Below are 27,158 nucleotides of genomic sequence, written 5' to 3'. Positions count from 1 at the left end.
GACCTAACAAGATGTAAAACAAATAAACCTTTATTACCTATCTAGTCTCTTTGTACTTCCCCTAAGCATCACTTTTCTCCCTTCTTGTCTTGCATCTATGCTCTATTTATAAAAATCCTAAACATAAAATAGCAGCAGAATGATAATGGCAGTAATGAAAATCACTCTTGTTGACTGATTATTAACAATGTGACCAATCACTGGATTTGAAGTTTCATCTATTCCTCCACTCAAAAGATGCCCCTGAACACATACCATATACTTGGCACTAAACTTAGCAGACCATGACTCCAGGAGAGTAGTGAATATTTGCTTTTTCTTGAACTATAACACCACTGTTCTTTTCATGTCAGTTTATCTCTCTTCTTAGTTTAGTGCCAAGTATATGGTATGTGTTCAGGGGCATCTTTTGAGTGGAGGAATAGATGAAACTTCAAATCCAGTGATTGGTCACATTGTTAATAATCAATCAACAAGAGTGATGTTGAGTGGTGGAGAGTGAGTTAGGAGCAGGGGTCCAGGTGGAAGCAGGGAGAGAGTTAGAGTTAATGACTAGAGTCCAAAAGAAAGGAAGACTGTCAGCTCATTTGGAAATAGTGGGTGTAAAAAGAAATACTTTTCTGAAGTAAATGCATGACTTATCTCATTTAAGCCTCACAACTATGCCAGGGTAGATCTTATGAATCTCACTTTTCAGATCAGTACTTTGAAACTTAGATAAGTTGTATCAATTTGCTTAGTCCCGTGGCAGTATATGGCATAGCCGGGCCACAGAAACCAGGTTCTTTAATTCTAAATTATGTCCTCTTTCTACTACACTGTTCTCTTTCCGTATTCTGCAACGCTGTGCTTTTTACATGTTATAACTTTTCATTTGCTTTTTTTCTCAACTTGAAATATGCTTCCATTGTTTCAAACCCCTGGATGCCTTCTTCAACGACTGCCTCTTTATGCTTCCGGTCTCTGCTAATATCTGTCCTTTGTGCTTTCATAGCACATTTTGTTTTCCTGTTGTTTTATTCTTTCTCTACTAGACTATGCACTCTTAAATACAAGGAATAGGGCTTTCATCTGTATAGTTCCAATGCCTAGCAAAATGACAAGAATATGGTAGGTGAGCAACAAAATTTAAATTAAATGAATGCTTGTGATAACCGTTTAAGTCAAGCCCTCAAAAATCCCCTAAATCCTTTGTACAACATTTCTGGCCAATGATCACTGAAGGCATTCACCATTACATTACTGCTAATACCTTACTGATCACCTCCTAAATGCCAGGCACAGATATAAATACTTACCAATTTGCCGTATTTAATACTTGCACAATCTATAAAAATAGATATATTATAGCTGAGGAAAAACTGAGTAACTTATATAAGGTAACATACTCCAGAATTCAACATTAAAGGCATTCTGAATCCAGAGATATTTGATGTAGATTATAATATATCAATTCCCGTTACTGTTACCTTTGTTTGGCCCTTTATAACTATCCATTGTTAGATGGAAAATTACACCTTGACTTTCCTGACCCTAGCTTGACAAATTGGATATTTTCTCCAAGTCAAGCCAACCTAATACAAGCAAGTGGTTCTTCCTGACTCCTGATATTTCTGCTCTTTCCAATTTCTTCCTGATATGAAATGTATAGCCTGATTTTAGTACACAATGTAATAAATTTGTCAACTTCTGCTTAAATAAGGAGTCTTTCAACAAGCTCTGACAACTTCAAATTTCTCTTTCGTACTTACATTTAAACACATAAAATTTAGTAAAATATTTTAAAAACCAGTTGCAGAATCTTACTTGTCAGCATAAATCCAAAGATAGATTTCATCTATGTAAGAGTTTTGCTAAGTTGGTCCTGCTCCCAGCTGTGAAATCCCATAGTCAGAGAAGTCAGTAATGTCCTAAGCCTAGAGGCAGTCTGGTCTGCTAAAATGTATTCCAGTTTTGGAGGTGGAATCATTGAGTTTTCAATTGCGTGTAACCCATATGCTATTTCTCCTGGCTTTAGAGTTCTTGATTAGACTAAGGAACCAAGAAGAGCTCTGTTTGAAGGACAGTGTCTTTAAATAGAAGAGAGGCTTCTAGTCTCAAAAACGTAAATATTTCATCTATTTGCATATGGGATTAAATAATTGTAGATTTAAGTTCATGTAATCAAATTCCCTTTCTCACCAACCTTACAAATGGCTTCCTCAGAAATGCTTCAGAAAGAGGAAAATAATTTTTAGAAAGATAAGTAACTTGCCCAAGTCACAAAGCTACATTTCAAATGTAGATATAAATGATTCCAGAGCCTAAATTCGGAACTATTTAGATCTTACCTTGTGCATGCCCACTTTCAACATCTTAGGACTGCTAAATTTTTTCTTTTTGTTTCAGGTTAAGCATTCTCAAATTCCATAAGCTTTCCTTGTGTAATGTGCCCATACTTTGTACTCACCAGTGGTCCCCAATCCTGGTTAGTAAGAAAGTATTTTAAAGAAGGAAAGCTCTTAGATCCAAGTATAAGAGATTTTTGACGGAGATAATCAAATCTATAATAATTTGAGAAGTTCAATGTCATTTAAATTCCAGCATATAAATGCCAATATTAGAGACTTTAAAAATATTCTTTGCATTTAATAATCTACTCCCAATAAAATCATATGGCAAACAATTTAAACTTGAGTGAAATGAAAAACCTACCTTAGACATCTCTCTTATAATTTATCATAGAGGATAATAGATCATTTGGTCCAGCCTCTTGCATTTGAGAGAAAGTTGTAAAGTATTCATTTGAAAACATAGCATTTAGTACCTATTAATTTGCGAAGATCTCTGCTATTTATTTTAAATTATACGTCTTCGACACCCTGAACTCCAATAATTCTTTGATCTCAAAAGGATCTACAACTCACTATTGATCTTGCCTACCCTTCAATGTTCATTATCCTTCTTAAGCCTTCACTCCGACTTTATTCAGCTTATATTTCCAGTTCAGCTTTATAATCACTTGTTGGGATATCTCTATATCCCTTTGTACATTCTACCTGCCACCATACTTGACTGGAGCAACTCCAGCTTTGGCTAATTTTACCTGTCTGCCTAATTTACACCTGTGCCTGGGCCACTCAACAGGGCTGGATCAAACACAAAACACTACTGACTGGCTTTACTTAAATTTATTGTCACAAACCTTATATAGCTTCAATTTACTTCTGACCAATACCACAACTACATTTTATTCGTCAATTTACTCTCCCACTCTCCAAAATAATAATAATAAGTTGTTTAAATGTTCAAAGACGGGGTCTCAGCAGATTTCCTTTGAAACTCATCCTAGCTTTATAATTTAAAAAGCACTATTAAAAATTTGTCATTAATCTTTTAAGACTTGGTTCAATGTTATTCTTAGAGTTCTCCAGGCCATCTAGCTAGTCCTTTTTCCATGCTTTAAGAATCCCCATTTTTTGCATTCATCTCAATGCAAGCTATATTGTATTGCTTTTAAAAGTTTTTCTGTTTATTTATCTTCCCCCCTCACCCTGCTCTCTCTTTTAAATGACATTCCCTCATTAGGTAATCAGATTCCTAAGGATAAGAGTTTTAAGGACTGTGCTGTATTTTGTTTGTTTTTATATCCCAGGGTTTTTCAAGAAGCCCAGCACTACATCCCATATTGTACTGCGTTTATCCGTCTGGTTTTAATACCTTCCTCTCACCCCAACTCCAATCTTTTCCTCCACAGTGAGACCTGTGAGAGCAAGGGTTGTGTAGCATGTAGTTGATTCCACTGCTAGAATTATGCCTGGTACATTATAAATAGTAAGCAAGTGTTTGTAGAAAGCATAGCATAGCAAGAAAAACATAAGTTCTCCAACTTCTTCCATTTAACATGTTTTTGTTGAGCATATATTCTGTGCTTTTCATGAGAAAAATTTTTGTCATAGTGCAGTGAACAAGAACACAAAAAAATTCCTATAAAGGAAATGTAAAGATGGACACTAAGAAAAGTAAATGAACCCTAAAATGTGTTCGAGCGAGATAGGCTAGATTGAATATTAGATAAGGTTCTCTGGGTGAGCCTTACTGAGAAGACGACTTTAGAGCAATGATCTGAAAGAGGTGAAGGTACTCTCTAGGTGGCTCTCTGGGGGGAAAGCATTCTGAGCAGTGGGAATAGTGTGGCATCCTTCATAAAAATGGAAGCCTTTGGAGGGTTTTGAACAGAAGGGTGAGGTTCTCTGATTTATGTTAAAATACATAAGTGAAAATACAGGAGAATATAATCAGTGGTAAAATGTCCTGCAATAGATTATCAAACACTCATCTCTCTTGGTTCTGTGCTTTAGTAGTAAGTGACTCATGCAAAGTAAAAGTTGCCCTTGTTGCAGATAACATATTTAGTAGATGAATAAGTAAACTAATGAACTTGAATGACAGGTTGCCAAGGGAGTAACCTATCAGGATTCATTACAAAAGAGGCTTGTCTTTATGTGGGAATCAGGGGCAACAAATCTAGTTATTAGCATTGGCAGCCTCTTATTTCTGAGTTTTTTTTTAGGAAGCCAGAGCTCACAAACAGGATTCTTCTGTGCACTTTATCTAATGTTCTTGAATAACAAGATCAATGCATATCCGGTTTGCTAAATATATCCACTAGCTCTTTCCTTGATGCAAATAACTTACACATTTTAATAAAAGCATGTTAGCTCTTTGTTGTGACTTTATTTAAAGCATAATCTTCTGGAATTATTAATTACCATTACTTTGGCATCCTACATTTTTCTTAGCCTAGATACTGTTTGGAAAACATGCCAAAAATAGTTAAACTTGAAATAGAAATGTGTTCAATCCAAGAATCTTAGAAGATAATATGAGCTCCAGGCACTCACTTTATGTCCTTCCACATGCCTTTTAAAATGTTGTTATCAACCGTATCTCCGGCTCTCTAGGGGGAGAAAATAGCTCACATATAAGAAATGTAGGTGCTTTTTGCGTTAGTATAAGTAAAAATTACCCTTCATTTAGAGCATTAAGAACAAATGAGATTTAGTATTTTTGTTTTAAAAATGACAGTCTGTTTAAAATATATGTACTTTGTTTTTGTTGACATAATTATGATTAATGTGATGTGAAAGTCTTCAGATGACATTTTTAATAAGCCAGGTTGCTGGTGTTAGGACCCTTTTAAAGTAAACCCTTTGTTTTGAGATAATTGTAGACTCACATGCAATTGTGAGAAATATATAGAGAGGTCTCAAATACTCTTTAACAGTGTTTCCTCAAATGGTAACCTTTTGCAAAACTATGTACAAATTGTAGCCGGTGTAGTGACACTAATACAGTCAAGAACAGAGCAGCTCCATGGTGTATATGTGCCACATTTTCTTAATCCAGTCTATCATTGTTGGACATTTGGGTTGGTTCCAAGTCCTTGCTATTGTGAATAGTGCCGCAATAAACATACATGTGCATGTGTCTTTATAGCAGCATGATTTATAGTCCTTTGGGTATATACCCAGTAATGGGATGGCTGGGTCAAATGGAATTTCTAGTTCTAGATCCCTGAGGAATCGCCACACTGACTTCCACAATGGTTGAACTAGTTTACAGTCCCACCAACAGTGTAAAAGTGTTCCTATTTCTCCACATCCTCTCCAGCACCTGTTGTTTCCTGACTTTTTAATGATTGCCATTCTAACTGGTATGAGATGGTATCTCATTGTGGTTTTGATTTGCATTTCTCTGATGGCCAGTGATGGTGAGCATTTTTTCATGTGTTTTTTGGCTGCATAAATGTCTTCTTTTGAGAAGTGTCTGTTCATGTCCTTCGCCCACTTTTTGGTGGGGTTGTTTGTTTCTTTCTTGTAAATCTGTTTGAGTTCATTGAAATGATGAGTTCATGTCCTTTGTAGGGACATGGATGAAATTGGAAATCATCATTCTCAGTAAACTATCGCAAGAACAAAAAACCAAACACCGCATATTCTCACTCATAGGTGGGAATTGAACAATGAGAACACATGGACACAGGAAGGGGATCATCACACTCTGGGGACTGTTGTGGGGTGGGGGGAGGGGGGAGGGATGGCATTGGGAGATATACCTAATGCTAGATGACGAGTTAGTGGGTGCAGTGCACCAGCATGGCACATGTATACATATGTAACTAACCTGCACATTGCGCACATGTACCCTAAAACCTAAAGTATAATAATAATAAATTAAAAAAAAAAGAACAGAGCAGCTCCATCACCACAAAGATCCTTCATGTTTACTTTTTATAGCATTTGCTTCCCTACCCACTACGTCCCTGACCCCTGACAACCACTAACCTGCTCTCCATTTCTATAAATTTGTCACTTCAAGAATGTTCTATAAATGGAACTATACAAATATGACCTTCTGGGTTTGGCTTTTTCACTTAGCATTATTCTCTGGTGATTTATATAGGTTGTTGGCTGTATCAATATCTCTGTCCCCTGATACAGATATACCATCCATTGAAGTTTAAACATTGACCAATTGAAGGATGCCTGATCTGATTCTGGTTTTGGATTATGACAAATAATTCTGCTGTGAACATTCTAGCACTTTTTGTGTGTGTAAGCAGAAGTTTTCATTTCTCTAGGATAAATGCCCAGGAGAGTGATTGCTGTATTGTATGAGAGTGGAAAATGTAGTTTGGCATTTTTTTTCTCCCCAAGAAACCTCAACATTGTCTCCTGGAGTGGCTAGGTTATTTTACGTTTTCATGAATAATGTATAAACGACTGGTGGTGGTTTTATTTATTTATTTATTTTCTCATTTTAGCCATCTGCTACGGGTATACTGCTATCTCACTGTGGTTTTAATTTGCATTTCCCTGGTGACCAATAATGTTGGAAATTTTTTATGTGCCTTTTTTTCATCAGTATATTCCCTTCAGTGAAATGTCTGACGAGGACTTTGCCCATATACTAATGAGCATTCTTTTTAACCATTGAGTTTTAAGTCGTTCTACATTCTAGATAGTAATCCTTTGTTGAATACGTGGTTTGCAAATATCTTCTCCCAGTCTGTAGCTTATTTTTTGTCGGTTTTCTTTAATTCTTTTAGGGTCTTGTAAAGAGCAGCTTTTAGTTTTGTTGAAGCTCTATTTATAATTTTTTTCCTTTTATTTATCTTGTGTTTGGTGTCAAATTTAAGTGATCTTTGCCTAGTCCAAAGTCACGAAAACTTTCTTCTATTTTTTCCTAAAAATTTAAAATAATTTCAAGTTGTACATTTAAGTCCATGATCCAGCTTGAATTATTTTCTCTATAAGACATGAGGTTTAGGTTGAGATTCTTTTGTTTTTTCTTTGCCCACTGATGATGACTTACTCCAATATCATCTATTAAAAAGGCTATGATGTAACTTACTGCACATTGGGCACATGTACCATAAAACCTAAAGTATAATAATAATAATAATAATAATAATTACAATAAAAGAAAAAAATAAATAAAAAAAAAAAAAAATTAAATTGCAAAAAAAAAAAGGCTATGAATTGAATTGTTTTAATACCTTTGTCAAAAATCAGTTGGGCATATTTATGTGGTTTTATTTCTGAGTTTTTTGTTCTGTTCCATTGATCTGTGTCTATTCCTCTGACAATATAACATATTGTGGACTACTGTAATTATATAATAAAACTTGAAACCAGGTAGACTGACTTATTTTTCCTGTTCAAAATTGTTTAGCTAGTCTAGTTCCTTTTTTTATTATTATTATTTTACTTTAAGTTTTAGGGTACATGTGCACAACATTCAGGTTTGTTACAAATGTATACATGTGCCATGCTGGTGTGCTGCACCCATTAACTCGTCATTTAGCATTAGGTATCTCTCCTAATGCTATCCCTTCCCCCTCCCCCCACCCCACAACAGTCACCAGTGTGTGATGTTCCCTTTCCTGTGTCCATGTGTTCTCATTATTCAGTTCTCACCTATGAGTGAGAACACGCGGTGTTTGTTTTTTTGTCCTTGCGATAATTTGCTGAGAATGATGGTTTCCAGCTTCATCCATGTCCCTACAAAGGACATGAACTCATCATTTTTTTATGGCTGCATAGTATTCCATGGTGTATATGTGCCACATTTTCTTAATCCAGTCTATCATTGTTGGACACTTGGTTTGGTTCCAAGTCTTTGTTATTGTGAATAGTGCTACAATAAACATATGTGTGCATGTGTCTTTATAGCAGCATGATTTATAGTCCTTTGGGTATATACCCAGTAATGGGATGGCTGGGTCAAATGGAATTTCTAGTTCTAGATCCCTGAGGAATTGCCACACTGACTTCCACAATGGTTGAACTAGTTTATAGTCCCACCAACAGTGTAAAAGTGTTCCTATTTCTCCACATCCTCTCCAGCACCTGCTGTTTCCTGACTTTTTAATGATCACCATTCTAACTGGTGTGAGATGGTATCTCATTGTGGTTTTGATTTGCATTTCTCTGATGGCCAGTGATGATGAGCATTTTTTCATGTGTTTTTTGGCTGCATAAATGTCTTCTTTTGAGAAGTGTCTGTTCATATCCTTCACCAACTTTTTGATGGAGTTGTTTGTTTTTTTTTCTTGTAAATTTGTTTGAGTTCATTGTAGGTTCTGGATATTATTAGCCCTTTGTAAGATGAGTAGGTTGCAAAAATTTTCTCCCGTTCTGTAGGTTGCCTGTTCACTCTGATGGTAGTTTCTTTTGCTGTGCAGAAGCTCTTTAGTTTAATTAGATCCCATTTGTCAATTTTGGCTTTTGTTGCCATTGCTTTTGATGTTTTAGACATGAAGTCTTTGCCCATGCCTATGTTCTGAATGATATTGCCTAGGTTTTCTTCTAGGGTTTTTATGGTTTTAGGTCTAACATGTAAGTCTTTAATCCATCTTGAATTAATTTTTGTATAAGGTGTAAGGAAGGGATCCAGTTTCAGCTTTCTACACGTGGCTAGCCTGTTTTCCCAGCACCATTTATTAAATAGGGATTCCTTTCCCCATTTCTTGTTTTTCTCAGGTTTGTCAAAGATCAGATAGTTGTAGATATGTGGCATTCTAGTTCCTTTACTTTTCCATATGCATTTTCGAATAATCTTGTCTATATATAGAAAAAGCCTGTATACTTTGTAGATTTATACATCATTTTTTAATGATTGTAAATGGTAATTTTTTATTTTCAATGTCCTTATGGTCATTGCTAGTATATAAAAATACATTTGATTTTTATGTTTATTGTGAATACTGAAGCTTTGCTGAACTCACTTGTCAATTTTAAGAGTATTTTTGTAGATTCCTTGGGATTTTCTATTTAGACTGCCATGCCATCTCCTAATAGAAACAGTTTTATTGCTTCATCTCTAATCTTAGTTTTACCTTTTATTGACTTTTATTGCCTGTTGCACAGGCTAGAACATCTAGTGCTATTTTGAATAATGGGAAGATTGGTTAGCCTTGCCTTGTTCCTAATCTTAGACTAAAGCATTTGGTCTTTCAACATGAAGTATAACATTTACTGCTGGTTTTTTGGAGATGCTCTTTATCAAGCATCAAGCTGAGTAGTTTCTCTCTATTCTTATATTCCTGAGAGTTGGGTTTTTTAAATCAATGAATTTATGTTGAATTTTATCAAATGGTATCTCTGCATTCATTGATATGATCATGTCATATGTTATATTACATTGATTGATTTTCAAATATCACTCCAACCTCACATCCCTGGAATAAACACCACTTGGTCATGGTGTATAAACTGCTGAATTCATTTTTATGTACTGCTGAATTCTACATAATAATATTTTGTTAAAAATTTTTGTGGTTATATTTGCAAGGTAGTTTCTCCCTCCCTCCCCCGCTTCCTTCCTTCCTTCTTTACGGCTCACTTCTCTCTCTCTCTCTCTCTACTATTTTTCTTCTCTCTCCCCCTCTCATATTTTTCTTCTCCCACCCCCTCTCATTTTTTTTTTTTGTTACTAGTTTTCATACCAGGGAATACTTTCTTTGGCTTTGGTATCATGAATGTACTATATTCATAAAGCATATTGGGAAGTATTCCCTACTCTTCTGTTTTCTGAAAGAGATTGTATAAAATATATTTGAACTCTTCCTTAATGCTTGATACGTTTCTCCAGGGAAACCATCCTGGCCTGGAGATGACTTTTTTGAGTTTACATTATAAAGTCAATGTCATTAATAGTTATAGAATGTTGAAGTTATCTATTTATATTTAAGTATTTGAGTAAATTGTGATTGTTTATGCATTTCATGGAATTGATTAATTTCCTCAAAGTTGTCAAGTACATGTTTGTAGAGCTATTTGTAGTATCCCCTTACTATTCTTTTAATATTTGAAGGCTCTGTATTGATGTTCCACATTTCACTCATGATGGTGGTAATTCATGAATTCATGTCCTCTCTCTCTCTGTCTCATTTTTTCAGTCTTCTTAGAGGATTGTCAATTTTACTGATTTTTTTAAATGAAGTAACTTGATTTTCTCTATTTTTTGGTTTCAAGTTTATTAATTTTTGTTATTATATTTATTGTTTTCTTTCTGTTAGCTTTGCATTTATTTTGCTCTTTCTTTTGAGGTGGAAAATAATGCTACTGATTTAAGATTTTTCTCTTCTTTTTTTTTTTTTTTTTAATTTTGAGACAGAGTTTCACTCTTGTTGCCGAGGCTGGAGTACAGTGGTGCAATCTCGGCTCACTGCAACCTCCACCTCCTTGGTTCAAGTGATTCTCCTGCCTCAGCCTCCCACGTAGCTGGGATTACAGGCGCCTGCCACAAAGCCCGGCTAATTTTTTTGTATTTTTAGTAGAGCTGGGGTTTCTCCATGTTGGCCAGGCTGGTCTTGAACTCCTGAGCTCAGGTGATCCACCCGCCTCAGCCTCCCAAACTGCTGGGATTACAGGTGTGAGCCACTGCGCCTGTCCAGTGATTTTCTACTTTTCTAATAAAATCATTTAATGCTATTCATTTCTCAGCACTGTGTTAGCTGTGTTCCACAAATTTTGTTATATTGTCAACTTAGTTCAATGATTTAAAAAAGTTTTATCTTGATACTTCCTTTTTAGCATGTAGATTATTTAGCAGTGTATTGTTTAATATCTATGTGTTTGAGATTTTCTTGGTATCTTTCTGTTACTGATTATGTTTTGATTCCGTTGTGGTCAAACAACACATTCTGCATGATTTCAAGTCTTTCAAGTTTGTTGTGGTTTGTTTTCCATCTCAGTGTATGTTCCAAAGGCACGTGAAAAAGAAGAACGTATTATTCTGTTGGATGGAATGTTCTATAAATGCCAATTAGATGTTTTACTAGATATGTTTATCTATATCCTTACTGATTTTATGTCTAGTTCTATCAGTTTTTGAGAGAGTGGCATGGAAGTTCCCCACTAAAATGTGGTTTTGTCCCTTTTTCTTTTAAATTGTATCAGCTTTTGCTTCACATTACTAGAAGATTTGTTGTTGGTTGCATATAACTTTAGGATTGGGTTGTCCTCTTTTTTATCATTCTATAGTATAATGACCTGATGTATCATCATTCAAATTTGGCAAGTAATTAGTTGCAGCCATAGATAGTGTCAGAATTGTCATAACTTGATTTGTGTTGCGTGGCTTATGAAGCCCAAGTACACCAAATACCATTTCTTCTCTTCAGAAGTGCTCAGAGATGTCCTTTGGAAGTTTATCAGTATTGTTCTTCTCCAAAGGAAGATCATATTTCTTATGGATTTCAGAGATAAAGACACAGCTGTAATCAAATTGTGTGTATAGAAAATAGGCCATTTTGTAGTAAAATTCTCCCACAGGGTTTATCATGCTGAGTTGAACTGTGAAACTAATAAGTTGAGTGATAATTAAAACTGTCCTAAAAAATGTTAAGCTGTAAGATCTCATAGAAGCATACATTTACTTTGACTACCAGCTATATACTATTGTTTCTCTGTGAGGTTTTTCTTTTTTTTTTTTCTTTTCTTTGTTATTTCTTTGGTTATGGTTTTGATGACCATTTCTGAGGGAGATGTCAATTTCTGGAAATCCTTTGGATGAAGGGTTCAGGTGAGGAAAGCAGCCATATGGTTCTTCCTCTTTCCCTGCCCAGAGCCCCAATATGTAATCATTCTTCTTATACATTTGTAGATATTTTATTTGGAATTTCAAGATTTGAGTTTTGCTGGGTACCCTTCACATGTTTGATACAACCTGTATACCATTTTTCAATCATATTATTAACAATGAGAGCTGATATTTAGAAAATGTCAAATGATTTACATCCTACAAATTGCAGCAGCCATCATAGTTGTCATGTCCAGAGAATCTTTAATTGTCCTTGCCCAAGAATATATTCTACAACATTAGTGCACACCACTTCAGTACCTTGTAACATGTACCTCACTGGCCATTTTTTTTTTTTTTTTTTTTTTTGAGATGGAGTCTCGCTCTGTCACCAGGCTGGAGTGCAGTGGCATGATCTCAGCTCATTGCAACCTCTGCCTCCCGGGTTCAAGTGATTCTCCTGCCTCAGCCTCCCTAGTAGCTGGGACTACAGGTGCCTGCAAACACACCTGGCTAATTTTTTGTATTTTAGTAGAGATGGGGTTTCAACATGTTGGCCAGGATAGTCTTGATCTCCTGACCTCGTGATCCACCTCCCTTGGCCTCCCAAAGTGCTGGGATTACAGGCGTGCGCCACCGTGCCTGGTCACTGGCCTTATTTTAACTCACATGTTCACTTTTTCTCTGTACAACCAATTCTTGCTGGATCTCTTATTTCATATCTTGTTACATGTGGGTGCTATAATAACTGTTTCCTATTCTCTCCTCAAATTATTCTATGATTTTTAAAGCTTAGTTTCAGTATCATCATTGTTCTGGGAATTTTTCTAACCAGGCTCATGCTCACAATTCTCAAAGGTTAGGAGCTCTACAGCTAGACAATTTTGCTCATTTCTTTATCTCCAGGGTTTGGCAATTTATAGGTACATAATAAACATTCTTTAAATAATTTCATTTTAGTTATGGTTATGGGAAGGAATGAAAGCATAGGTAAATGTTCTGAGGATAAACTAAGAGGCAAGCTGTAGGTGAAGCGTTCCCTAAAACAATTAAGATAATTAAAACCATAACGTACAGTAACAGAGAAGCTCTATAGATATCAGTAGAACTTCACCCCCCACCAGTCCTTGGATCTTGATCTTATGGAACCTCATACACACTTGAGACAATGATTTTGAAAAAAAAACAAAAAAAAAATCAAAAAGAACTTTCTGATATAAAGTAAATTAAAATCTTAATCTGAGTTAAATCCAAATCATCCCAGGAACACCAACAAAGTGTTTTACTGGTTTTTTTTGTTTGTTTGTTTTTTTTTTTTTTTTTTTTTTCTGTAATGCTTTAATTCAGTGGCTTTCAAAGAATGACCATGGCTAACTTTGGTGTCTCAAAGATTCTCTCAGAGGATTCACAATGTCTATGTTATTGTCATATCAATACTTTGTAGCAATTGTAAAAAAAAATATATATATATATATAATAATCAGTTAAAGTGATAAATAATAATAATGGGTTTTTGTGTAAGGCACCTTACCAAGTACTTAAAAATACCTTCTCTCTTTTTGTGAAAAATGCTGTTGGAATTTTGATAGGGATTGCATTTAATGTGTAGATTGCTTTGAGTAATATTAACATTTTAACAATATTAATTCTTCTAATCCATGAACTCAGGATATCTGTTAATTTATTTGTGTCTTTTTAAAATATCTTTCATCAGTGTCTCATTGTTTTCCTTGTATATATCTTCTACCTCCTTGGTTAAATATATTCCCAAGCATTTAATTTTTTTATAGTTTATTCTATTGTAAATAAGATTATATTCTTATTTTTTTGGGGGGGATAGTTCATTGTTAGTGACTGAATGCTGCTGATTTTTGTATATTGCTTTTATATTATAAAACTTTACTGAGGTTGGTACAGTGCTTTGTATCAGTAATCCCAGTACTTTCGGAGGCCAAAGCGAGAGAGTTGCTTGAGCCTAGGAGTTTGAGACCAGCCTGGGCAACATATGGAGGTAACTACAAAAAGTCAAAAAAACTAGTTGGGTATGGTGGCTCATGCCTGTCATTCCACTTACTCAGGAGGCTAAGGTGGGAGGATCACTTCATCACTCCATCTCAGGGCTGCAGTGAGCCATGATTACATCACTGCACTCCAGCCTGGACAACAGAGTGAGACCCTGTCTCAAAAAACAAACAAACTAAAAACACCAGAAATAAAACCAGAAAAAAAATTTACTGAATTCATTTATAGTTCTCATATCTTTTCAGTGGGGTCTTTAGGGTTTTCTATATATAATATTACATTACCTTTACACAAAAACAGTTTATCTTTGAGAACCAAAAAAGACTCTGAATAGCCAAAGCAATTTTGAGAAAGATCAAAGCTGGAGGCATCACATTCCTTGATTTCAAACTATATTACAAAGCTACTATAATTTAGAAAGTATGGTACTCAGTTGAAAACAAACATATTTACTAATAGCGCAAAATAGAGAGCCCAGAGTTAAACATACATATATGGTCAACTAATCTTTAACAAGGATACCAAGAACACACAATGATGGAAGAAAAGTCTCTTCAATAACTGCCACTGGGAAAAATGGATATCCATATAGAAAAGAATGAAACTGGACACTTATCTTTTTTCTTTTTTTTTTTTTTTTTGAGACAGAGTCTTGCTCTGTCCCCTAGGCTGGAGTGCAGTGGCACGATCTCGGCTCACTGCAAGCTCTGCCTCCTGGATTCACGCCATTCTTCTGCCTTAGCCTACGGAGGAGCTAGGACTACAGGTGCCCGCCACCATGCTCAGCTAATTTTTTTGTATTTTTAGTAGAGGCGAGGTTTCACCATGTTAGATAGGATGATCTGGATCTCCTGACCTCCTGATCCGCCCACCTCAGCCTCCCAAAGTGATGGGATTACAGGCGTGAGCCACCATGCCCGGCCTGGACTCTTGTCTTACATACAAAAATTAGCTAGAAGTGGATTAAAGACTTAAATGTGAGATGTGAAAACATAAAACTTCTATAGGAAAACAAGAGGGAAAGATTCTTGAAATTGGTCTTCCCAATGATTTTTGGGGGAGGGTATGATACCAAGAGTGCAAGCAAAAAAAAAAAAAGCAAAAATAAACTCATCTGACTATATTAAACCAAAATTTCTGTACAGCAAAGCAAACAAGCAACAAAATAAAAAGGCAACCTACGGCTTGGAAGAAGATATTTGCAAACCACATATCTAGGAAGGGTTTAATACCCAAAATGTATAAGGGACCCATACGACTTAGTAGCAAAGAACAAGTAACCCAAATAAAAATGAGCAAAAAAATTGAATAAACATTTTTTTCCCAAAGACTTCTTTCCAAAGAAAATATACAAATGCAAAATTATAGTATAAAATCACCACCAGGATATTGACATTAATACAGTTAAGAAAGAGAAGTGTTCCATCACCACTAGGAAACCTCTTGTTATCCTTTTATAGCCACACCCACTTCCTCCATTTTCTCTTTTTTTCTGAACCTTGTCAACCACCAATCTCTTCTCCATTTCTATAATATTGTCATTTCAAGAATGTTATATAAATTGAACCATACAATATATGACCTTTGGCTTTTTCACTTAGCATAATTCTCTAGAGATTATATTAGTTGTTGTATATATTAGTATCAATAGGTTGTTCTTTTCTGTTACCTAATAGTACTCCATGAGATGGATGTACCACATTTAAATGTTCATCCATTTAAAGATATCTGTAATAAGCCTGCCATAATCATTTGTGTACATATTTATACGTAAATATAATTTTTCATTTTTTAGGATAAATGCCCAGGATTGCAATTGGTGGGTTGTATGGTAGTGGAATGTTTATTTATTACTTATTATTGTTAAGAAACTGCCAAAATGTTTTCTGGAGTTGGACATACCATTTTATACTACTATCAGCAATATATAAATTATTGATGTTGTAATTTTGCATTTTAGACACACTAGCAGTTGTGTTTTGATAACTTACTCTGGTTTTCACTTGTTTTATTTTGTTAGCTAACCCTATTGGACATAGATTGATGTGCATAATTGCATCTGCAAGTGTCCATACAGTAGAAAAGGACAAACAATGCTTTAGTATTGCTATGATAATAATACTGACATTGCAGATCCTCTGAAAGTGTCTTGGGGACACCAAAGGCATCCTTGGCTGTGTTTGAAAACTGCTGAATTTAAATTTAATATGGAAAATTGAAACATTTGGTGTTCTTGGTATGATTAGGACTTCATTTTGATTAATAATTTTTTTATGTCAGAAAGTGTTGTTTATTAAAACGTAGTCCCAAGCATACATGAGGTTTCATAAGATCAATATACAAGGACTCATGGGGTAAGCTCTACTGAGATCCACAGACAATAAATTGTGCCTTTAGTTATCTTGATTGCTTTAGGGAATGCTTCTCTAATAGCTTGACTCTTAGTTTATACTCACAAGAATCACCTATAATTTTATCCATTCTCTTAATTATGACTAAAATGAAATCATTCAAAGGATTTTTATTATGTACCTAAAATTTGCCAGAGTCTGGGGAAAAATAAATAAACAAAATTGGTTATATATGTAGGAGCATGAGTTATGGCATCTAACCTTTAGAATTGTGGGTATGAAAATAGTTTTTCCAGAGAAACGATGATACTTCATCCAAATCTTAAAAAGCATGGTGAGATTAAGAGAACTGGGTGTGAGAGTGGGAAGGCAGTCTTTATTCCTTTAGAGTGGCATTTATGGCTCTTGTGTATTTATTTCTTAGACTGGACCTGGTATCAAAGGACTTAATAAATGATTAAGTGGAATGGAGTAAAATTGAGTACCAGATTGATGATACACATAATACTGTGATTAGAAAAAAAGTTAGTCAAATTATTAAAATGGCATTTAAAAATATCATTGATAACAACATAACATTTATTTTCATGATTTGCCAGGTGTGTGTTCTTCAGATTTGAAGAAATTAGATGGAATGATTCTTTAGTATATGATGCCCTGGAAAATGAAAACATCCAAGTACTCTCTCTCTCTGTTTCCCCAGCAGTGCTGTAATTCAAATAAATACCTTTTTTTCTCCTATAGCTTTAATAAAGCATTTGAATGTTACATAAACTTTTAACCCTTTTTGATTAAAAATATATAGGTCTTACAAGTTTAAAGTGAATATCATTTATTCTAATTTTATAATCTTTATTTAAATTTAGGAAGGTAATTCTCAGAGTTAAGAGAATAAAGATATTGCTAATTAGCTGCATAATATACATTTATAGTCATATGTCACTTAACAATGGAAATACTTTCTGAAAAATGCAACATTAGGCAGTTTCATCCTGTGAACTTCATAGAGTGTACTTACGTAAACCTAGATGGGATAGCCTATGCTACACTTAGGCTATGTGGTATGGCCTGTTGCTCCTAGGCTACAAATCTGTACAGCCTATTACTGTAGTGAAAACTATAGGCAATTGTAACAAAATGATAAGTGTTTACATATATAAACATAGGAAAGGTACAGTAAAAATACAATATAAAACATAAAAAATGGTACACCCGTATAGGGCATTTACCATGAATGAAGCTTGAAAGATTAGAAGTTGCTCTGGTGAGTTGGTGAGTGGCAAGTGAATGTGAAGCCCTAGGACATTACTGTGTACTACTGTAGACTTTATAAACACAGTAAACTTAAGCCGTACTAATTTTATTAAAACACCTTTTTTCGATAATAAACTTACTGTAACTTTTTTACTTTATAAACTTTAAGTTTTTGATTATCGTAATAACAGCTTTAAACACAATCATATTGAAGAGCTGTGCACAACTATTTTCTTTATATTCCTTTTCTGTATGCTTTTTAATATTTTTAAAAGTTTTTATTTTTAAACTTTTTGTTAAAAACTGAGATAGAAACACACACATTAGCTTCGGTCTACAAAGAATCAGGACCCGTAAATATCACTGTCTTCCACTTTTCTCACTGTAAAATCTTTAGGGGCAATAATGTGCATGGGGCCATTACTTCCTATGGTAAAAATGCCTTATTCTGAAATACATCCTGGTGGATTGCCTGGGGCTGTTTTACAGGTGACTTTTTTCACAAGCAGAAGGAGTATACTCTAAAATAATGATAAAAAGTATAAAGTATATTATCAGAAGTACATAAATTAGTAACATAGTGATTTATTGTCATTAACTTGAGTATTAGGTACTGTATGTGTTAGATTTTATGAGATATTTAAAAAAAAGACTTTTGTGAGACTGGCAGCACAGGAGGTTTGTACACCAGCATTACCACAAACACGAGTGATGAGTTGCACTATGACATTATAATAACTATGACATCACTAGGCAATAGGAATGTTTCGGCTTCATTATAATCTTATGGGATCACCTTTGCATATATGATTTGTTGTTGACCAAAACATTCTGGCAATAGGTGGTGCATAACTGTAGTTACTATGCACATGAACTCTTTAGGTGCCAATTAAGATAAATTTGGGAAACAACTAAGGAGACAATAGAGTTTTATTTGTGTGTTAATGTAAAGTAGTAAGAGAATTGCTATGAGGAAGAAAAAATTGTAATGATATAATCCAACAGATTTATGTCAGTAGTCCAGACTTGTCTGTTATTGTTATAGCATACACTTAAAAAATGTGAATTAGAATGCCTGGCCAAAGAAACATTGAAAAGGGAGGCTATATCATGCCCGTAAAGATTAGCTAAATTGTGTGTGTGTGTGTGTGATGGAGTTTCGCTCTTGTTGCCCAGGCTGGAGTGCAGTGGTGTGATCTCAGCTCACTGCAACCTCCGCCTGCCAGGTTCAAGCAATTCTCCTGCTTCAGCTTCCTGAGTAGCCGAGATTACAGGCGTGTGCCATCATGCCCAGCTAATTTTTTACTTTTAGTAGAGACGGGGTTTCTCCATGTTGGTCAGGCTCGTCTCAAACTTCGGACCTCAGGAGATCCACTCACTTCGGCCTCCCAAAATGCTGGGATTAAAGGCATGAGCCACTGCACCTGGCCAATTTCTATACAAGATGGAAATCAGTACAAATGTACTGATTTTAACAGTTAAAAATTAATACTCCTCTATAATTTGTATTTTCATTACATTTCTTTCACAAAATTTAATTATAATGTAAGATATACTTTTAAAAATTTATCGTGTGTGTGTAAAACAAAAAAAAAATAGATAAATTGTGTGTACAGATACATGTATATATGTGTGTGTCTATTTCCCTGTATTTTAAAAACCTGGACAGTGTTATTCTCATAAATAATTTATTAAATTGATCAAAATTTTATAACTATATTACAAATTAAAAGAATTATTACACATAAAATAATTTGGCAATGACAAATTTTTATAAGATGGGTGGAGTTCTTTTTCCAAATGATTCATGGATCCATAGATAAATATTACTTCCTATTAGAATTGAGACTTATGTGAGCAAAAGGTTTATATATCACTTATTTGTATTTTTTAGATTGTATTATAAATGTAAGAGCTATGAAATACTGTTCACATAAATGAACAAGTAGGCTAGAAGAAATTCTATTGCAATGACATTGAATGTTTTTAATTCTTTCTATTTTCCAAAAATCACATGATGAACATGAGAAAATAATTTTAGTGACCAGCTGATCATCTGTTGAATTTTCCTTCAATTTTGATAGAAACAAAAAATTGGAATCTATTTGACTTGCAGAAATATTGGTTACCCAATACCAACAGCGGGATTTTGAAATGTCACTTTGCTTTCCCTAAGGTTTTTTACATGTTGGAGCAATACATCATAATAAATTGAGGATAGAAAATTCAAGTTATCTTGCATTGTAGGAATACAAAAGGGAAGAAAAAGTAACATGGCTGATCAATATTAAGATACAGCTCAGGTTCAAACTTAATTCAGCCTCCTAGATGCCAATTTCTCCTATAGGCAATTTATTTGGCTGATCTAATTTAATCCTTATAGCTATCTGTGATATAAGGACTTATTCTAATTCTTCAGATGAAGAAAGTGAGGGCTATAGAAGGTAACCACAATTTAAGGGCAGAGCTGAGATACGAACTTCAGTTCAATGACTCCTGGTTCTATGTTCTTTTCACTTGAACATCAATTAGGGATTTCAATTTTATAATCTGAAACTAAGAACCCAGTTGTTTATGGCAAGGTGGGGGGTAGAGAAATAATTTTTTTTGTATATACTATTTCTGACTAACTAATAAATGTCTAAATCAGCCAGAACGAATGACTGTCTCTCCTTGACTCATAGTTTGGAGAGCAATCCTTTGGTAATCCATTCCAATGTTTTGTCTGTAAATAGCATAAAGATCACAATTAACTAGATTAAGCTTCCATGTGAAATTTTTGCCGTTTAAAAATTAACTTTAAAGTATACTGATTCATTATCATTTTAATCTGGACAGTTTTGAGTCTAGATTTGGAAGTCACAGACTTGTACATATTGATGTTTCATTGAATGTATGTAACACTAGATAAATTACCTAATGTCTCTGAGCTTCAGTTTCCTCATATTTAATATTTGGGTAATAAGGTTCATATAATGTTTGAATGCAGTGGCATATCTAAAATATTAACAAAGTGTATGGCATAGAACAAACACGTGCATATATTGATGAAGTCAAATGCAAGAGAGCATTGATGAAATGAGGTTGAAGAGGCAGAGATCACAGAGTACCTTGTATGCCTAGATTAACATCTTTATCTTTGAGAAGAGAATATGGGCAAAAAATAGTTCCTAACCATAGATTTTTTTTAAAAACTCATTTTTTTTTTTCTGATTAGGGACCATTTTAGGTTTAAGAAAAGTTGTAGAAATAGTACAGATAATTTCTATATATCCTTCCCTCAGTTTTCCTTAATGATATTTTACATCACCATTTGTCCAAACAATTGGTATTATACTATTAACTAAACTACTACAGGTCAGGTCATATCCTTTTATTTTTATTTATTTATTTTTTTGAGACAGAGTCTCACTCTGTTGCCCAGGCTGGAGTGCAGTGGTGAGATCTCGGCTCACTGCAAGCTCTGCCTCCCGGGTTCATGCCATTCTCCTGCATCAGCCTCCCAAGTAGCTGGGACTACAGGCGCCTGCCACCACGCCCGGCTAACTTTTTGTGTTTTTTAGTAGAGACGGGGTTTCACAATGTTAGCCAGGATGATCTAGATCTCCTGACCTGGTGATCCACCCGCCTCTGCCTCCCAAAGTTTTGGGATTACAGGTGTGAGCCACTGCGCCTGGCCAGGTTATATCATTTTTATAATGGAAAAACTACTAGAAAAAATAAGAACACTTTTATTTAATTAAAATTACTTTTTAGGAGTGCATTTCTTAGATCTTTCTTAGATTTTAGATATTTCACCAACATGAGGTGGTCATTTGGTTGAGGACATCAATAGTTCTCTCTCCTGCTAAATGTTCAGAAACCACGTTCACTTAGGACTCTCTTAATTTCATTAACAAACATTGCCTAGATATAATTTATTTTTTGTTAACTACTCAGAACTTATTTACCAAAATTTGAATGCTTATTTTTAGCCATTTTAATTGAGTAGGTAATAGAGATATTGTATTTCTGATTAATATTTCCAATATTTTCAGCTGTGTTTTTTCAATTATAAAACTAGGAGCCAATTCTAAAAATATGCACTGAAGAATTAGTCTGTGGATAGAAGTCTGCAAAATCCAACCTCCACATACTAAGACTCTGTTTATCTCCCAATGATCATATCTTCATAATCTCCCACATTTCTTTACCTCCAACATCTAAAATTGTATAGTCCTTTATTGGGTAAATAGCCCATGCAATAAAATGCCTTACATTTCCAAGCTTTTTGCCCTGGTTAGGCCAATGTGAGGTCTTCAATAAGAATCTGGGAATTAGAAAGGACCATGACTTAACAGCAGCAATGTTAAAAAGAAATGTTAATGTCTGTCTCACATGTCTGCTCAGTTACTCATTGATTTCAGCTCAAGCCCCTATTAGGAAGTGATTTTTTTTCCCACAAAAAAAGGAGTATAAAGTGTTCCTCTCTCTACTGCAGCACAGGAGAGCCACAGACAGGAATTCACAGAAGCATCAGACCTAAGCACAGAGAAAGTCAGAACCAGAATATTAAACAGATGGGGCAAAAGACAACTTTGGGCAAAGCTGAACACTTTTCTACAAATACTAAGATGGACCCTGAAAAAAAGCAAATGGCATGGTATACTCACAAAACAGATCAGCAATAATCAGACATCTCTAAAGAGTCTTGACGCAAATAAGATAGTCTCCTAGCAAGGATTAATATTTTTTTAATACCTGTAAGGTAATGACTTGGAAATTTATGTCAGACTCACAAACATTTATCACTTGATATGTGTATTAATATTTAAGTTAGAGAATAAATGTGCAGTTTCTTATTCCAGTAAATGTTTGGTTCCAGTGTTTCAAAAAATCATTTTGTTTACATTTTGGAATCAAAAGTTCAATAAACCCTCCCAGCGTTATGAAATCATGATAGTGAGACTAGTTAGACCCTCCATGACTTGAGAGGCTCCTGTTGTTTTAAAAGACTGGTTTCTCTCAGGATAAACTAATTACTCATCACAGGAGAATTCCAAGGCCCTAATTCTCCTTTCATCTGCCTGTGACTTTCGCATTATTCATTAGGTTTAGATTATTTAAGAGTTAATAGCAGCATCAGGAATGAAACTGCATTGCTGAACAAGAAGATGAAAAATTATAGCTCTTTGTGAAATGAATTTTTCTTAAAACTAGGAGGGTTTTAAAGATGGTAGGAGGTATATGAAAGATTTTGATACACTGTATAGTGTTTATGTCTTTTCTCACACAGTAAAGAGTACAATCTTAAAGAAATATAAATTGAAGTTAGGAATCCTGCGTTCAATCTCGGCTCTTCCACTCACTGAATGTGTGTCTTTGACAAATTTCCTACTCTGAGCATCAGCTACCTCATTAGCAAAATGGAGATAATAGATACCTAATAGAGAATGGGAGGATTCTATGACGTAACAGAAAGCTTTTTGTATGGTTACTGGCACATGCAAGGTGCCCAAAATATTAGCTGCTTTTTTTTTCTCTCCAACATCAACATTTTATCTTTTCAACATTTTTAAAATTTAATTTCTTGACATACAAAATACTGTACATCAAGCTTGTCCAACCCTTAGCCTTGTAAGCCACATGCGACTACAGCCCAGGATGGCTTTAAATGCTGCCCAACACAAATTCATAAACTTTCTTACGACATTATGAGGTGTTTTTTTTTTTTAGCTCATCCGCCATTGTTAATGTTACTGTATTTGATGTGTGGTCCAAGACAATTCTTCTTCCAGTGTGGCCCAGGGAAGCCAAAAGAGTAGACACCCCTGCTGTACATAATTAATGGATACAACTTAATGAGTTTGGAGGTAAATATACACCGATGAAACCATCACCACAACCAATGCCATAAATATATCCATCATTTGCAAAAGTTTCTTCCAGCTTTCTTGTTTATTATTATTACTTTTTGTGACAGAACAATTAACATAAGATCTACCCTCTTTGCAAGTGTTTAAGTGTACAATACAACATTAACTATAGGCACTAAGTTTGTACAGTAAATACCTAGGACTTATTTATCTCGTATTTTAGAGCGGGCTAATTGTGAGGAAGATTGGCTACAGGTGCAGCAGAAACTGATCTACTACAAATGAAAATGCGCAGTTTTCTATATGATACCCAATAAAGTAGATGATATACTTAAGGATGTATAAGCAGAAATGCTGAATGAAAAGGTAATAAAACCATTTTGTGCAAGATTACTATGAGTTTGTATGTGTTGACAAGGGAGGTGTGTTGATGTGCAAGAGAAAGTAATTGTTCTCTCTACCTATCTTTCCCAGGGCATTGTGATGCCAAGTAACATTCATGTCAATTGTCATAAGAAGCACAGAATTTTGAGGTAATTCTACGCATGTTGCATCTGTCTTTCCCTCTATAGCAAGTGGCTTCTCCTTGAATATCCAAGGCAACAAAATATGAAATCTTGAGTTAAAATCTTAATCTTTCACTTGCAGAAATGTGCTTCTTACCTGCTGTGGTCATTTGCTTTGAGCTAGTCTCAAATTCTTGCGTATGAGACCACTTCAAATATTCAAGACCTTCATAGCTGACAGCAAGTAGATAATACTTTGGAAATTTAAATTTCTGTGTTCTGAATGGAACTTTATTTTTGTTAATGAGCTCAGTTTTTTAAAGACTTTGGCTCACTCCTGTAATCCCAGCACTTTGGGAGGCCGAGGTGGGCGGATCACAAGGTCAGGAGATCGAGACCATCCTGGCTAGCACGGTGAAACCCCGTCTCTACTGAAAATAAAAAAATTAGCTGGGTGTGGTGTCAGGCGCCTGTGGTCCCAGCTGCTCAGGAGGCTGAGGCAGGAGAATGGAGTGAACCTGGGAGTCGGAGCTTGCAGTGAGCTGAGATCATGCCACTGCACTCCAGCCTGGGTGACAGAGCGAGACTCTATCTCAAAAAATAAAATAAAAATAGAAACAAAAATATTTTATGTTAAATCACTTGGGATGAATTTCTCAAATTCATTTAAAAATGTTCCTTCATTTTGACAAAGACTTGTTTTAATCTCTTCAAATGAATCTATTATTTGAGAATAAAATCTTGCTAGACTCTAAATCTCCCCACATGAGAAATAGAGTTTTATTTGATCTATTAGAAATAGATCAAATAGAAATAGAGTTTTATTTGATCTATTTTATTTCTAGAAGTAGAAATAGAGTTTTATTTGATCTATTAGAAAATTAAAGTAAACTGAGAGTTTCTCCCTCAATATTGACTAGTTTACTAGGGGTGACATTATTCATTTTTTCTCTTTCCAACAGTATTATTTAAGGGTAATATGCTAAGTATACAGGAAAAACCAGCATACCTGAGTATTTTTTTTTGTATTTATAGAAAAGAGTTGGAGGAAGTAAGTCTTCACTAGCAGCATAAAAGAACTTCCATTTTTATCTCTGAAAAAAAAAAAATTGTGTGTGTGTCAGATTTACTGCTTAATTGCAACTACCACAATATAAAAACTTACTCTGGATGCTCAATTCAGCAAACAATTATTGATTGTTGCTTCTGTATATAATAGGGTGCTACTAATCCTAAAGAATACAATGTTGAAAAACTCAGCATCATCAACCTCCTCCTCAAATCTATTACTGGTAAAATTTACATAATAACAGCAATTATTAATTCTTTTTTTTTTTTTTTTGCCAAACTCTGTGTTCAGCACTTGGATTTTTTAAATTTTCTTACAACAACCCCATGTATTAGATATATTATATCTATTTATTGGATACAGAAACAAAGCCTTTGGAAGATAAGATTCAGGGTACCATAGTTCTATTTGAGAAATAAAAAAAGTGGCATTGAAGAAAGGAGAGGAAATGGTAGATTCGCAAGATTCACGAGACGGAAGTACACTCCAGCCATCTCTCAATTTTTGTTTTAATTACTGTCAGAGCCACAATCCGATTCTCTCCAACTTGGTCACAATTTTATATCAGTTTTTAAATATTCATTATATTTAATCAGTCAGTATCTGCACACTCAATGTATGTATTTTAAGTTGTAATTACCTAGGAATCAATTTTATTTTCCTCTTCTTGAGGTTAAAATCAATAATCATTAACTGGAATCATTTCACTTAAAGCATCATTAAATTTATCAAATTAACTAATCAAATAGGTAGAACCAACATAACAAATAAGCAATTTCACAAGCAGCCCTGTGCTAGCTGCAACCTGAATATTCATGTGAAAGTGTAAAACCAATGTGAGACCGTAGCTCTCTGTTCAAATGGAAGCTAGGCACATTATATTCATAACATTATTTCATTCTTGTTATAACCAAGGGAGGACACTACTATGATCTCCATTTTATACATAGGGAAACTAAGGTTAGTGGAGGCACAATTCACTTATCAATGTTTGGCTTCAAAGTCTGATTTTTTACCTCATAGTATGTTGGAATCAAAATGAGACCAACATTGTCATTTTAACAGAAATGAAACAAAATGTTATATAATACATTTAGATGGCAGTGCTTCACAAACGTTCATGCCCATATGAGTCAACTGGGGATAATGTTAAAAGGCAGTTTCTGAGTCAGTAGATCTGGGTTGGAGCCTAGGATTTTACATTTCCATCAAGCTCCTAGGTGATGCCAATATTTCTGGCCCATGGGCCACACTGTGGGTAAGAAGGTTTAATTTGGAGCCTTGAGATATAACAAAGGGTGGTCCTAGGTGGGAGGCATCAGCATGATGTGAGAGTTTGTTAGAAATTCAAACTCCCTGGCATCCTTTCAAACCCCTTAAATTAGAATATCTGGAAATAGGACCTGAAAATCTGTGTTTTAACAAGACTTCAAGATAATTTTTGTTCACACTACAGTTTGAGAAGCATTAATGTAAATTGCATATTGAATTTGTATCAGAAAAAGAAATGATGTCTTCTCACTCCCTTCCTCTATACCAGATTGTTTCTCCCAGTGCTGGAATTGACTGCCATCACGGTTTGTGAAACGTCAAGATTTTATTCATAGTCCTCTTTCTTTATACTTTGTATGATATATTTGAGAAATGTTATCTATTCAAAGCTTTAACTAGCAGCTACCTGCAGAAGAATACCAAACTTACATCTCTTGTTCTAACTTCCCTTAGTTTAAGTCCTAAATGTCTAATTCTCAAATACATATTTATCTGCACAAGTATGTCCCACTGACACATCAGACTCCTTATGTCTAAAACAGCTCTCATCAATTTTACATGATAAGTCTTCTCAATTATCTTTCTGTGTTTGATATTCCCATCCACTGCAATTATCTAAGACAGGGTCTTCAGAATATTGATTGAATACTTCTTATGAATCACTTCTTACACCTAATTATTTACCAAGTTTTGTCTTTCCTATTTTTCTTTCTAGTATGTTCCTACTTACTTACCTCATTTAATGGGGTGAGAGAGAAGA

The 27,158-nt window shown here is 34.7% G+C and overlaps 1 protein-coding gene across 5 annotated transcripts in view; it reads left to right on the top strand.

Moving 5' to 3' along the window:
* The window catches only part of GRM5 (glutamate metabotropic receptor 5), a 664,926-nt gene that overhangs the window by 137,329 nt on the left and 500,439 nt on the right, over nt 1-27,158 (top strand). The window lies entirely within an intron of this gene.

Source organism: Pongo abelii, chromosome 9, assembly GCF_028885655.2.
Source record: "Pongo abelii isolate AG06213 chromosome 9, NHGRI_mPonAbe1-v2.0_pri, whole genome shotgun sequence".
Classification (NCBI taxonomy): domain Eukaryota; kingdom Metazoa; phylum Chordata; class Mammalia; order Primates; family Hominidae; genus Pongo; species Pongo abelii.
Note: the sequence above shows the minus strand (reverse complement) of the source record. Positions and strands in the feature narration are given on the sequence as shown.